This window comes from Chelonia mydas, chromosome 1, assembly GCF_015237465.2.
Source record: "Chelonia mydas isolate rCheMyd1 chromosome 1, rCheMyd1.pri.v2, whole genome shotgun sequence".
In the NCBI taxonomy this organism is placed as follows: Eukaryota; Metazoa; Chordata; order Testudines; family Cheloniidae; genus Chelonia; species Chelonia mydas.
Window position 1 is genome coordinate 236439970 of NC_057849.1, and position 15581 is coordinate 236455550.

The 15581-nt window shown below is 43.4% G+C and overlaps 1 long non-coding RNA gene across 3 annotated transcripts in view; it reads right to left on the minus strand.

Moving 5' to 3' along the window:
- Positions 1-15581, minus strand: part of LOC122464441 — a 136128-nt gene that overhangs the window by 84213 nt on the left and 36334 nt on the right. Inside the window, exon 5 of one of the 3 annotated variants that reach the window (XR_006288468.1) lies at positions 6418-6621. The exons of the other annotated variants lie outside the window; for them this stretch is intronic. This is a non-coding gene — a long non-coding RNA (uncharacterized LOC122464441). Of the gene's footprint in view, positions 1-6417; positions 6622-15581 lie in introns of those variants that run through there. 3 annotated transcript variants of the gene reach the window in all.

A 15581-nucleotide genomic window follows, 5' to 3' on the forward strand; every position in this document is an offset into this window, starting at 1 on the left:
ATGGCATTTGTATAGGCAGACTGCCCTTCTCTCAAGCGTCTGTTCATAATCTACACTATGCTCAAGAATACAGCTGAACAATATGACTGGCAAGAGAAACCATCTGCGGCCAGAAAAAGCACATACCCGGATATTTATCAAGGTTGCTGAGAAGAGATGTCCATATCCCTGCAGCATTCAGCTTGACGTTAGCATGGTGCTAGGGAAGGCTGAACCGGAACAGCTAAACTAAGACTTGAGCAATCCTTTACTCATCCTTCAAACGATGCCCAAGACAAAGTATTTAGAGGTTAGTAAAAGAATTGATTACCACGATCATCAGGCCTCTTGCCTTTTTAACATGCTTGGGCATGTGGTAATGGTAGCCTTGCCTCAGTTTTCCTTTTTGTCAGTTTAGAAGCATGGCCTGAAGGATTCATACTCTCTTTGCAGTTCCAGCCCTACAAATGGGTCATCTGAGTTCCTCCCCTTTCACTGTAGGAAGGAGTCTCACCCCAGTGTCCTAAGCCCTGTTACGGGCTTCCAACTGCTAGTTCTGGGCCCCTGATATCTCCCTCTCCCTTCTTCACCAGAGGGAAAACAAAGGAAATTAAAAGAGAAACAAAAATAAAGTCCAACTGTCTTCTGTTAGGACTGCCACCCTGAATCTGGGACTCCAGCAGTCTCTACCCATTCCCTGTGGGGCACAGGCTTGCCATCTCCTCTGGGTTCCAACCTAGGGATTCTGTGTTGGGAAGTCAAAGAATGTTTGACTAAGTCTCCTGCTACCTCCTACCTCTGGCTCTGGGAGGCATCTTCTGTGTGGTAACCTTCCCTGGATCCTTTGGCCAGGAAACTTGTCTCTCTGAACGGCTTTTCCCCCACCCAGTGCTACAGAGCTCCCACACAGGAGCCATCATCCAATCCAGTAGCCACCCTGCTCTGTCTGGGTTTCAGCTTCTTATCCCAGCTGTTGCTAACCAACAATTTAGCAGCTGGGGGAAAGAGATTGCTCTTTTCATTAACTTTTCAGAGTCTGCAGCTGTGTGGAGTCAGTTATACCTCATCTCATTTTCACATGCTTCTACTTTTCCTGGCTTTGGCTAGGACAAGCAGCAGGATGCTCTCATATTTCCAGCTGACTAGTAAAGGGAAATACCAGGAATCTCATGAAAGGTTCAGTTCTCTTGAGATTTCCAGCCCAATTTTGCAGACCCAGCTACAGTTCAGATAGGCAACAAAGCTTCTGGGTGCGGATTTGGCTCAAGTCATTCAGGATTTATGAAGCATTAATAAAGATATGTATGGATAAAAGTTGTAAGAGAGGATTACTGAAATTCTGCCACAAAGCCTATGGTTTGGGCCCAATCCTGTGAGGTGTTAGTACCAAGTGCACTTAACTCCTATTGACATTGGCTGGAGCTAAGAGCACTCATTATCTTGTAAGATCTGACCCATTAGCAGCAGCATTCGGGTTTAATTGGCTTTAAAAAAATAAACACCCACAACAACAGAAAGTCATCACTCTTGGCATTTTCAATGCAAGAGAAAGTACGGTAGCAGAAACCCACCCTAAGACACTCATCTAGTGCGCTGCTATGGTGTGCCACCTCCCTACCCCATTTGTCTGCCTTGTCGAGTGCACAGGATGGCAAATCAAGACTCCACAGTCCTATTCCCTGCTCTGCAACTGGCTTAATGTGTAACCTTTGGCACATCACTCAACGTCGCTGGCCCTCTGTAGAATAATAGAGACTCCTCCACCTACCATAAGTGAAGAGTGTTGAGATGGAAACACTAATAAATAGCATTACTGTCTCCTTCACCAACTCTCAGCTCCAGAGAGCCCCTATGCCTGTCTCCCCAGTAACATGTCAACCTCCTTCCATCTCCACCTTCAAGAAACAGTTGATAATTCTATCTGCAAATAATTCAGAGTAGCTGGGAACAAAAAAACAAGACACAGCTTCTTCTATCTCAGTGACTGACTGTTCTCTAGCAGATTCACAGAATAGAGAAGGATCTGGCCATGTCCTCCAGCTGCCTGGCCTATCTTTCTTGGGGCTGGGAATCACTGCTTGGATATGTTGACCAGGACTTTGGCTAGCAATCAGCAGAGCAGAGTGCTAGACCACCATCCTGTCTAGCTCCTTCCCATACGCCCATAAAACAAGGCAGCAACTAGACATTAACAACAATTACACAATGTTTTTCAGACATCAGTCCTCTCAAGAAAATTGTGCAATAGGTTAGTACAATTAGTCCAATTTACAGATGGAAAAACTGAAGCACAGTGGTAATTGGATTTGCCCAAAAGCACAGAGGGAATAAGTAGTACTGGTGCGTTTAGAATTCAGGAATACACAACCTCCAATCAAGATCAAGTCTCTAGACTATGCTAAATGAGAATATTTAGGCTATAAGAAAGGAATACTTGTGGCACCTTAGAGACTAACATTTATTAGAGCATAAGCTTTCATGGGCTACAGCTCACTTCATCGGATGCATAGAATGGAACATATAGTAAGAAGATATATATATGCATACATAAGTTGGAAGTTGCCATACAAAAACTGTAAGAGGCTAATTAGTTAAGATGAGCTATTATCAGCAGGTAAAAAAAACTTTTGTAGTGATAATCAAGATGGCCCATTTAGACAGTTGACAAGAAGGTGTGAGGATACTTAACACAGGGAAATAGATTCAATATGCTACTCTGAAACCTATTTAGGCTATGTCTAAACTAGACAGCTTACGGCAGCGATGCTGCACCGATGCGGCGGCAATGCTGCAAGGCCATGTCTACACTAGCACTTATGTCAGCAAAACGTAGGTCACTCCGCGGTGTGAAAAAACACCCCACTGAGCACAATTCGCATTGCCAACATAAGCGCTCATGTGCACAAAGCGGTCAGCAAGAGAGCTTCTCCCGCCAACATCGCTACCGCCGCCATTGAGCTGGTTTTATTAGGACAACAGGAGAGTGCTCTCCCGTCAGCACAATGCAACTAGACAAGCGTTTTTACGGCGGCACAGCTGTACCAGTACAGCTGTGCCACTGGAAGCTTGTAAGCGTAGACATGGCCTAGGATCTCTCCTGTAGCTGCTCTATGCAGATGGGAGAGAGCTCTCCTGTAGATGCAATTAATCCACCCCCAACAAGCGGCGGTAGCTGTGTCAGCGGAAGACGCTCTCCTGCCAACATAGCACTGTACACATGAGCACTTATGCTGGCAAAACTTATGTCGCTCAGGAGGGTGGAACACTCACATGCCTGAGCAACTTAAGTTTTGCTGACATAACTCGTGTAGACATAGCCCTACTGTATGGCCAAGCCTATGGACTAAATACTCTCATGCATGGCATTTACCTTAGGTAACAATGGGCTAAATAAATTCATCCCAGAAATCAACTGAATTTGCACCAAATTTACCCTCTTAACTTTAAAATTCCCCTCTCTGACTCAAGCAGCTAATCTCTGCTGCATTTTCCACAGTTGCTCCACACCGAGAGCTTCCATCAATATCTGAACGTGCCCTGAACACAGAGTGCCAACTGGAGAAGAGAATTTTGCCCTAATCTGGTGAGAAAAGTTGCGATGCACATTGAACTGATTAGCTTAGCTGCCTGGGTCTATAGCAAACAGCGATTTACCAGCCTTAATTTAACACTCCTTCAGCAAGTTTATTTCGTTAGTGCCAAGCCATGCTTTTGTCCTTTGACGTAGGATCCAGTATGAAAAGGCGCTTTAAGCAGCATGTGTGAATATAAAGCTTTGTGAGCTGTTCACCTGGTGATTATAGTCTGTCTGTGATGACATAAATAGATTCCTCAATGTACCTTGCTTGTATTTTAATGACTAAAGCTGTATTCTGGAGGTGACTATTCATTCCCCTTTCTCTCAGTTTCTTCTCACTTTAATCCAGTACATAAACAACCAATCACCCCTACCTACTCCTACCAGATTCAGGATTTAGCTTCTGGTCAGATGCACATTTATTTTGTTAATTAAAAGTCAATATCCAGCCAAGAATGCAGCCCTCTATCCCTTGTAAGCATTGCAAATGAGCTCATAACAAGGATGACCAGTGGCAATGACAGTTCCAGATGACAGGCAAAAATTCTACCCTTGCTTCTCCATGCCATGCATGGGGTGAGGGTAGGGAAATGGAGCACTTCCCACTATGCAGTAGAGGTCAGGGCCATCCTGCCAATGCAGACCCTGATGGAGGGGAAGCGAGAAGTGGCCTTAGCTGAGTTTCTAAAATGATAATGTGCACAGCCTTCACCCATGTTCCACGCTGCCAATTGGTGCTGCCAGCTGAAGCACATGTGGAGGGGAGTTAAGAGCCTGAACAAATGACTAAGTTGACAGAACTTGCCACCATGGAGCAATGGAACGTTTGCACTTTCATAAGCCAGGCCTGTCACTTAGGGCGTGATCCAGTGGCCTTCAATGACTTTAATTTCAGTGGGCTTTGACTTAGTGCTCATCCATCTTGCCGTTCTCAGAGTATGTTGAGTGGGTTGGATAGGAGGGAAGAAAAGGTTCCCTGCACTTTTCCATTCTCTTTGATCCCCCAGCACAACACAGGGTGAAGTTTTCCCTTTACACCGGGGTACACCAGGGCTTGCACAAATAAAAACTCCTCAGCTGATGCACATCCAGCTCCAGCAATTCTAGTTTGTCAGTTTCTGAAAGGGATCAGCTCTCTATTTCCTAAAGCCAAAGTCAGTAACAACACAGTTTCTTAAAATTTCTTCTCTTCTCTGTTTCAGAGTAGCAGCCATGTTAGTCTTTATTAGTAAAAAGAAAAGGAGTACTTATGGCACCTTAGAGACTAACCAATTTATTTGAGCATAAGCTTTCGTGAGCTACAGCTCACTTCATCAGATGCATTCTCTTCTCTGTGTACCTCTCAATCTTGGCCTGCATGGGATCCTCCAGTTCTAGAATCCTTCCATTTTGTTTTTGGCCCCAAATCATAGATGATTTATTGACCCCAGAGATGCTGGAATTATTTGTATAGTGGGGTGCTGAGAGCCATTGAATCAAACTGTAAACCCTGTATATGATTAAAACCACTTCAAGCCAAGGGGTGCAGCAACTCTGATTGACCCTGTCTGCAGATAAAAAAAAGAGGCACTCAGTTGCTGGTTCCTGTTGCAAATACATTCACCTTTCTATCTAGATACTTATATGGCCCCCTTCACCATAGTATCCAAGTGACCATTTGGACAATCAGTTCTTTCTAATCTTATTGCTGAATATTTGCTGTGTTTCTGACCTTCAAAACGACCTATAACATACTCTCCAGTTGTTTAATGCATAAATTACCGAAAGTTTTTGATACTGAGAGGTGCACATTGAGCATCAAGCTTTACCTTCACAGTAACCCTATTATAATGATAATTGGTAAAGGCAATAGGTATAGACTTAGGCAGGTGCTTAAAGCTAAGCCTGTTTACGAGCTTTGCTGAGTCAGGTCCTAAAACATTACAACCCCCCTCTCTTTCTACCAATGTAAATAATAAAGAATGGTCTAGTAATTAGAGCAAAAGACCATCAGCCTGAACCTGACCCTGTAGGTCCTATTTCTGGCTTTGCTATTAACTTGCTGAGTGAGCTTGGGCAAGCCATTTGGTCCCTCATTTATAAAATAGGGCTAATAATACTTGCCCACCTCACATGGGTGTAATGCAAGTCGATCTTTGCAAGGTAAGTAATAATGCTTTGGGCCCCTCCGATGGAAGATGCTGTTTAAATGCAAATGCTGTTATTACTGAATGTTTTAAGTCAGAGTTACGCACTACTAGGAATGTCCTTTGAAAGAAAGCTCACGAGAGAAACCTTTTACTTTGCATTTGAAACTAAGCTGAATAAAAATAATCATGGATTTGCTCCTTTTCGATTCTCATTTGCCGAGTCAATCTACAAGCGTGAGGTAAATATTAACGCGCATGCTGGGAAAGCCGGGGATAAAACATTCCTCTCTTTGTTACCATATTCTTTGCTTGTAGTCACAGTAAATAAAAACCATTATTGATGAAAATAATTCAGTAGCTTCTGTTCCCAGAAAGAAAGATCATCTGTCTCCACCTCTCCAGCAATTAGTTGTATAAATGTAACCCGCCACCTGTGTTTTTTTAACGAGGGAGAACGTTCAAAGACTGAATACAACACACAAAATAAAATTACAGGAAAAGTGCTGTAGCATATAAAGGAGACAGTGCTGCTATGGCACTGCACGGCAAGGACACCCACTGAGACTTAATGAACATGAGCTACATTTCTGATTTATTTAGACAAACAAGTATCAAATTACCCCCAGTGGCTCAAGCACAGCAAGAATCAAAAAGAGTAGTTCCTCCAGAAGGAAAGACTTTGATTTGGGAAGACGGGGTTTCCATGGTACTGTGCTCAATATTGCCTCCCGAGTCAGCTCTCAAACTCAACATAATTGGTGAAGCGAGAGTTCAAAATGCTAATGTATTATTCACCCTGCTTACCAAGGCCATGCAATCCCTCTGCCCTAGTTATCCTCTGGTGTGTGTGGCTCCTGACAGAAATTAAAAAGGTGGCTGCAGTTTCGTAGCATGACTGGAACCTCTCTGAAAAAACATCTTCCTTGATTCCATAAACTGTGGAGGAACCAAACAAAGAACGTTACCTGGTGTTTGATTGTTAGGTCAGAGAAACTTCCCAACCACAATTCATCTAAATAGTTCGGTTTGTGCCTGCATTAGTATTTAGTTTGAAGCAGGTAGAAGGTTAAGCCTCACAGGGGCTCGGATTCCAATGATATATTTAGATACCTGGAATATAAAATGATATTTTGCTGTCCCCAGATTTATGACTGACTGTGGAGGACTGGGCATTTCTGGCATCTTAAACCAAACCAATCATGTGAGTTTGGTAGTCACATCACAGAAAGGCTGTATACATTGGATTTGAAATGCTTCCACTCCTGTGTTCCAGTAAAGCAGGACGACTCAAGGGAGCAAAGTGCATCCTGCTGAGCTCCAAAATATGGCTTCTGATGGCTCTTTCCTTATAATTTCAGTGGAAGGGCAAAGCTAATGAAAATGTATTTACATTAATTTTTACTACTCTAGAATAAAAAAGCAGCTATTCCACACGCTGGCAAAGTTTCCCAGTCTTAAAACTGCACATCCAATAAACAGACCCATAAATGACCCCAAGTTCATATCAAATAATAAGACAATTGATTAAACTCCTGTGACAGGGTCCCTGGGGCGCAACCTGGACTGTGGGACAGCTGAACAGGGCCGGCCCACAACATTTTGGCACCTGAGACGGGAAGCTTAAATGATGCCCCCATGCCCCCTCACTTGGACCAAAACTTTGAAAGGTCTCAATTCTGCCTTCTTCCTGTTCTGCTCCTCTCATGGTACTGCTCTGCTACCTACCCCAATAAAGGAGAACTAACAACTTAAAATGCCTTGTTCAAAAATTTTAAGGAACACTTCACTTCCAAACGCCTGAACAGCAAATGTAACTTTTCTTGTCTGCATAGTAAACACTGGCATTTTTATCAGTTTGAATAATCAAAGTGGTGCTTTCCATGACTTCTTGGTTGCAAAGATTTGAACTGCTTCCTGCTGAAGGTCCACAGCCTGGGCCAGCTCATGCTCTGTTGAGATGGTTGCAAGGCCGACCAGCTTCTCCTGTATCATTGTGGAGCATAGATGTGTTTTTTATTAACTTCAGCTTGGAGAAGCTGCGTTCTCCACTGGCAACTATTACAGGAAGTGGTAGAAGTATGCGCAGAGCAACAAAAGCATTTGGAAAGAGGGTGGTCATCTTATTTGTGCACGTATATTCCAGAACAGCCTTTGGAGTTGATCCTGCTGAAATGTATCTTGAAAGGGCTTTCAGTTCATCACCTAAATCACTCGCATCAATATCGCGCATGTCATCATGTGTCAACACTGTCTCTAGTGCCCTGCATTGCTGGTGTAGGCCTTCTTCAGGTATAGTGAGGAGTTTTGGAATATCATACAACATCCCAAATATACTGCTGTGTTCCTTGAGCTGCATGGAATGTTCCTCAACTGACTGTATTGCACAATCTAGCACCTGGTTAAAGAATTCAGCTTTGAATTGTTGTTTGGGCTCTCTTATGGGATTATCCCGTGCCTCGTAATCAAAATGTCGTCTTCTTTGATGACTCTTGTATTCTTGAATGGGTGGGAAAATTGCTTTAGTGTGAAGTTCCTCTGCCAGTGTAAACGTTCCTCTTCAAAACGTTTTGAAATCCCTCATCTGACCGGCAAGACTGTAGGTATGACTTTGCTTTGTCCAGTTGTTCCATTGCTCCAGATCTATTAAGGTCAACACCTTGGAGTCTCTTGCTTACAACATTTATTTCAAACAGTATGTCATGCCACAACACTAAGCCACACAAAAATTTGAAGTTATGTATGTTTCTGGTGATTCCATTTCCCTCTGACATGGTTCTCCCACGAACAGTTCCTGTCATAGCATTATCCTCTATAGTGGCAACTGTGGCATCCTCTATCATCCCAATTTGGTGTTTGATAGGCTTTATCACCTCCACTCGACCTTCCCATCATGTGGCACTCAGTGGTTTCAGTGTCAGAGAGGATGTTCCCAGATGTTGCTTCAAAATTTGCCATCGATGAGTTGATGCAGAGACAAATATATAGATGCTTTGAATGACATTAAAAAATTCAGCAGCCTCACTAGAAGCTGATGCTGTATCACTGACCACCAAGTTCAATGAATGAGAACTGCATGGGACAAAAAAAGCTAGAGAGTTTAACTCTCGGATCCGTGTCTGCACTCCTCTGTTCTTTCCTCTCATGTTGGCACCATTATAGCCCTGACCTCTCATGTCAGCTATCGCAATTCCCATATCTTCCAGCTTTTTAAGAAGCACATTTGTCATACCAGCTCCTGCAGTATCATCAATGTCAATAAATTCTACAAAATGCTCTCTGACAGTCACCACTGCAGGGACATTTTCACTAGGTTGTTACAAAACACACCGTTCAAGTCATTTGTTCCGCATGGCTGATGTCAGGTGTGCAGTCCAGAATAACAGAGTAATAGCTTGCTGACTTCAGATCTGCCACAATCTTCTGTTTGACTTTTGTTGCCAGTAACTGTATGATCTCATTTTGAATTGTTTTTCCAAGGTAGTGGTGGGTGTACATTTCTTGGGTGGTGACTCTTCTTAGATGCTTCTGCAGTACAGCATCAAACTCAGCCATCAGCTCCACAATTTTAAGGAAGTTTCCATTGTTTGGCACATTACAGCTGATCTGAAGTGCCACGCAGTGCTAGGTTTTGGGTAGCAAGCATTCTCACAATGGCAATGAGCCTTTAAAGAACATTTTTCCAATAAAGAAACTCTGATGCAATCTTCTCTTGAGGCTGATCATCTATGGTGGCTTTTCACCTTAGTCTCATCTCAAGCTCTTTCCACCCATGGAATGCTCTCTGGTGATTTGCTGCCTTCTCATGCCATGACAGATTTCTAGCCAGATTTTTCTAGTCCTTTGTTCCTGTAGAACCCAATGCGGCTGGAACATTAGACTGGAAGAGTTTGCAACAAAAAAGGTATGCAGCATTCTGGGGTTTTGAGGACATAAGCCATGGCCTCTCCACTTTGTCACCATTGGGGATTTCACACCAGTAATGTTTTGGATGGGAACTTCTGTTTTCATTGTCTTTGGGGAACGTGAAGTTTTTCACTTGCTGTGGCCCATGCAGTACAAGGAAGTCCCTCAGGCTACTGCTCAAGTGGGTCCACAGTCCTGGATCATCTAGACTTAAGGAACTAAACTCAGCAGCAGCTGTTTCTTGCTCCTCCACCACACTCTTCTCTCATCTAAACTTTTCTTCAGGAATGTACATGGTTACATCCATTTGAGATGGAGATGTGGACGCTGCAGTAGCTGCCAGGTCACGGGCACTCTAACTAACTGGAAGATCAGGCATCTCCTCACTGCTCGCATCCTCACTGGGGCTGGAAGGCTCACCATGAACATTTGTGTCCATGTATCTCAAGAGAGCTCCTTCCTGCTTGTATAGAAAAGCTTCCTTTGCTTTCTTTCTTTTTCTGAATGCTGCCCCAGAGGGGCATTTTCTTCTTTCACTCATGACTGCTGTTCTGTGCCAGCTATAGTGGCTCTCAACACTCAGCTGAAGGGGACAAATAAGCAGGCTGGTAGCAGGGCCTGAGTGAGGGAAGATATCAGCGTCTTAAGGGCCTAACTGGTTCCTACTACTTCAGTTGACTGCCTGTTCTCCTCAAGTGGGTTCCGGGAAGCAGCAGGAAACAGGAAGCTCCCTGAGAAGCTGGTATTAATCAGTCCAGGCTCCTGGGGGTGCTAGAGAGGTACATAAGAGGCTCCTCCTCCTCTCTCTCCTTGGAGCTCCTGCTGCTTTCTCTTATTCCCTCTCACCTTTTCTCCTGCCTGCCTGTTATGTCTCTTGTGCCCTCCTTCCTCCAGCACAGCACTCCACCATCTCTGTGCATCTAGAGCAGAGATAATCCGTATGCACTAGTAGCAGACACAATTTTCTACACTTCTGGGTCCTAGTGGCATCCCCCCATGGTCTGGCACCTGAGGCGGCTGCCTCAGTTCTCCTCATGGTAAGGCCAGCCCTGCCGCTGAGTCTTCTATCCCACCAACCTGGGCTGGCCCTCACACCGGAATGCTGATGTCAAGCTACAAACCTCTGACAGGCACTGAACATACACAGACATCCACAGGCAGGAGCACACCCAACTGAATTACATGAGTCATCTCCCAGTCATTCATGAACCATAGGCTCCAGCCAGTTGCCCCCAGCTCCAGTCTTATACCCCAGGACTGTACCATCTTACACGGCTAAGGGCTCCCTTGTGCAGTTCAAGTTCATTAAGTAGTTTACCACTCCCACAGTGTGGAATGGACACACACTAGCCTTTGTAAACTGAGCTGAGATTTCCCAAGCACTTCAACCAAAACGCACTGTTTTGGGTAAAATAGAAAACAGATGTATTAACTATAGAAATATAGACTAAGTGATTATAAGAAGCAAACAGAGATCAAGGTTGATTACTTTAGAAATAAACTAAAATCTGCAGCCTAAGATCTACAAACTAAGCAGGATTTGAATCAAGCAGTGCCTCGCCTTGACAAATGGTACAAGCAGGTTTCAGTTCTCCAATAGATAGGCTGGGACCCACCTTCCAGCTGGAGACCACCCTTCCCCAGTCCCAAGTCTTTGTCCTCTAGACTTTCTTCCGAGTGTTGAGTTGGGGGAGAGGGGGAGCAGGAGGTGAGGCCAAGTGATGATGTCACTTGGCCTCTTTTATATTTTCTTCCAGCTTTCTGGAAAGATCTTTGCTGTGACATGGGGATCAGGCAGCCCGCATTGGTCAAGAAGTCTTATTGCATACATGATCTCTTTGAAAGGTCTCTGGGATGGTTGTTGGGAGAGTGGAGTCCCTTTAATGAGCCATCAGCACGTGTCTGGCTGGTCCTTTGTTGCAACTGGAAAGTTGGCTTCCAACCTCACAACATATTTCAGTAACACATATAGCAATACTTCAGAACTTCACATGTAACGATAACACATACAATCCACCAGGATATTAATGTTCAACAGATCAAGACTTTTAAAATGACACCTCACAAGGCATAGTTTGTACAAAACAGATCATAATTATAGGACAGTGGTGAATATGGGAGTTCCAGGGTGCTATTCTGAGGTACAGAGTGTCCCCGCTCCCCATACAATTCCCACCAGAGACTCAGACCACCACTGCCAAGCTCTACCCATTGCCCATCTCCTTACAGGTGAGGGAGAAAAGATGGATCCTGAAGACTAACAAATCTGGACTGTTGAGAACTAATGAAGATGTGAGTTTCCAAGTCTCATGAGCCCTGATGAAGGATGACTGTCTTTTATACCAAAAGACTGGCTCCAGCCCCAGCCCCTTTCTTGTACACAACTTTGGCAGCATGTCATCGGGAGAGAAGCAGTCGCATAAATAGGCTGATGTAGGTTTTTATGGCAGGGCCACTCAAAACATTACCAGGCTGCTGGTAATTTCTCAAACTTCCCCTGTTGCTGTACAATGCATCATACTATTTCAAACTGGAAAAGTTAATCAATACAGAGCATATTTTGCACAGAATTTTTTGTAGGTGGCTCAGAAGTCATTTTTTAACCTCTTGACTATCTAAAGAAAATGGGGAAAATCTGGAAGGAATTTGGGATTCTTGTGTGCCAGCCCTTTTGTCCTGCCTGCCTGTTATGTCTCTTGCGCCCTCCTTCCTCCAGCACAGCACTCCACCATCTCTGTGCATCTAGAGCAGAGAGAATCCATATGCACCAGCAGCAGACACAATTTTCTACACTCTGGGTCCTAGTGGCGCCTTCCTCTGTCCTTGGCAAATCCTTATTGCTTTGACTTGGTTTGACAGTGTGGTTTTCATCAGTGGAAGCCCTGGGTTTGGCTTCTGCTTACAGCCTCCCCTCTCTTTCATATTGATTTTATGGTCAGATGTTTTCTTTTCCAGCAGCCTGTATTATATTTTCAGCTTTGATTTATTTGCAGCACTTAATATTATTCCATCAGAAGAGGGTCTGTTTTATTACAGGACCTGGTTTCATCTGCTGCTTATGTTAGGATTTGTTATGATCAGGACTGTCCTCAAGGCTGTGAAGGAGCAAGTACAGATACAAATGTGGAGACTGGGCCAAGTTCCGGTGCCATTATTTCAAAGAAAATATATTTCTGGATTTACACTAGAACCACTCTGGTGTGAATCCAGTTTAACTACATTCATTTCTGGATTTGCACCAGAATGGGTACATAATACCATAACTCTGAGAAAGAGTATATATCTGAATATTAAGCCAGCCTGCTTATCAAGCACAGCTTGTGCAAAGGTTCCCTGCAGCTCTCTCCATTTCAGAAATTTGTTTAGGCTATTCTGTTTGATTCTGACCCATTCCCCCACTGAAATAAGTTGAAAGCCTTCCATTGACTTTAGAGCCCAATCCACAGTCCACAATGACAGATGACCCTGTGACAGCCCAGCATTTCAGGGAAGTTGAAATATGGAACTGATCTTTCCTGACAAGTAAGAAGTGAGCAACTGTATATCCTTATCCTTCTGTGTGTCCCATAACGTCCTCTTCCAAAAGTCACAAGGAAGACAAGTCATTTGTCTGTCAGTCCTCCCCACATATACATGGCTATTTGCCTCTCTCTCTGCTGAAGAGAAAACCTCCAATTCTAGAACACTACACAACTTTTATTCCAGAGATACTGAGAGGATATCATGGCAATTTTTTCGTGTTCTTATTTGAGAAGCTTTCCTTCACATGCCTCAAAACTGGCTTGATTTTTTAAAACTAGTTTATGTGTAATCACAGATCCCAAGCTTCTCCTCTGGCCTCATTCTAACCAATACTGATTTGTCTAAAAGTGAAGCTCAATGAATATTAAAATACTATTTTGTCACATCTACTGTACCTACAAAATTCATGGGTACTCATACCTGTTGTGTTGTGCTGCTCTTTCCAAGTACATGCCATATTTGCCATCCTACACCATTTTAAATGTCATGGGCAGCCATATTTCTTATGGTAACTGCCAAGCTTTTTGGGGAATGGGGGGCTGAAGGAGGGTGTTGAAATGGGACTAGATTTATGAACACTACGCAACTTTTAGGGTGCACTAGCAGGAGCTACACAGGCTGGTTAATTTTAGTCCATGCTAGAATGTTGTGCACTGACACCCCTCCACTTTGCGCTAGAGCACCATGTGGACAAATCCTAAAATTAAATAGTCTCCAGAAAAAAACAACAACATAAGCTTAAGCCACAGATCACACATTAGCTCAAGTAGCTAATATCAAATATTCAAAGCAATACTCACATCAAACAATTCATAAGAAACTGCTAGGCTGAACTGTGTGTCCAAATAAAGCACAGAACACACTTTCAAATAACGAATACATTTGTACACAAATTGTGATCTGTTAAGGAACAATTCATGACCAGAAAGAGAGGGCTAAATTAATAATAACTAGCTCTTATATTGCACTTTTCACATACAGATCTTAAAGAGCTCTATAAAAGAGATTCCAGAAGACTGGAAAAGGGCAAATATAGTGCCCATTTTTAAAAAGGGAAGTAAGAACAACCCAGGGAATTACAGACCAGTCAGCTTTACTTCTGTACCCGGAAAGATAATGGAGCAAATAATTAAGTAATCAATTAACAAACATCTAGAAGATAATAAGGTGATAAGTAACAATCAGCATGGATTTGTCAAGAACAAATCATGTCAAACCAACCTGATAGCTTTCTTTGACAGGGTAACCAGCCTTGTGGATAGCAGGGGAAGCGGTAGACGTGGTATATCTTGACTTTAGTAAAGCTTTTGATACTGTCTTGCATGACCTTCTCATAAGCAAACTAGGGAAATGCAACCTAGATGGAGTTACTATAAGGTGGGTGCAAAACTGGTTGGAAAACCATTCCCAGAGAGTAGTAGCTATTAGTGGTTCACAGTCATGCTGGAAGGACATAAAGAGTGGGGTCCTGCACGGATCAGTTCTAGGTCCGGTTCTGTTCAATATCTTCATTAATGATTTAGATAATGGCATAGAGAGTACACTTATACAGTTTGCGGACTATACCAAGCTGGGAGGGGTTGCAAGTGCTTTGGAATTTTAAAATTCAAAATGATCTGGACAAACTAGAGAAATGGTCTGAAGAATATAGGATGAAATTCAATAAGGACAAATGCAAAGTACTCCACTTAGGAAGGAGCAATCAGTTGCACACATACAAAATGGGAAATGACTGCCTAGGAAGGAGTACCGCAGAAAGGGATCTGGGGGTCGCAGTGGACCACAGGCTAAATATAAAACAACAGCGTAACGCTGTTGCAAAAAAAGTGAACGTCATTCTGGGATGTATTAGCAGGAGTGTTGTACACAAGTAGTAATTCTTTCGCTCCGCTCTGCACTGATGAGGCCTCAGCTGGAGTAATATGTCCAGTTCTGGGTGCCACATTTCAGGAAGGATGTGGACAAATTGGAGAGAGTCCAGAGAAGTCCAACAAAAATGATTTAAGGTCTAGAAAACATGACCTATGAGGAAAGATATTAAAAAATTGGGTTTGTTTAGTCTGGAAAAGGAAGACTGAGAGGGGACATGATAAGTTTTCAAGTACGTAAAAGGTTGTTACAAGGAGGAGGGAGAAAAATTGTTCTCATTAACATCTGAAGCAATGGGCGTAAATTGCAGCAAGGGATGTTTGGGTTGGACATTAGGAAAAACTTCCTAACTGTCAGGGTGGTTAAGCACTAGAATAAATTGCCTAGGGAGGTTGCGGAATTTGCATCATTGCCTAACCTGCTCTTAAAAATCTCCAAACACCTCTCAGGGATGGTCTAGATAATACTTAGTCCTGCCCTGAGTGCAGGGGACTGGTCTAGATGATCTCTCAAGGGCCCTTCCAGTCCTATGATTCTATGATAAGGAGGGAAATAGAAATAATTATTGTCTACAGATGGCTTGGCCAGCTCTATTGATAAGC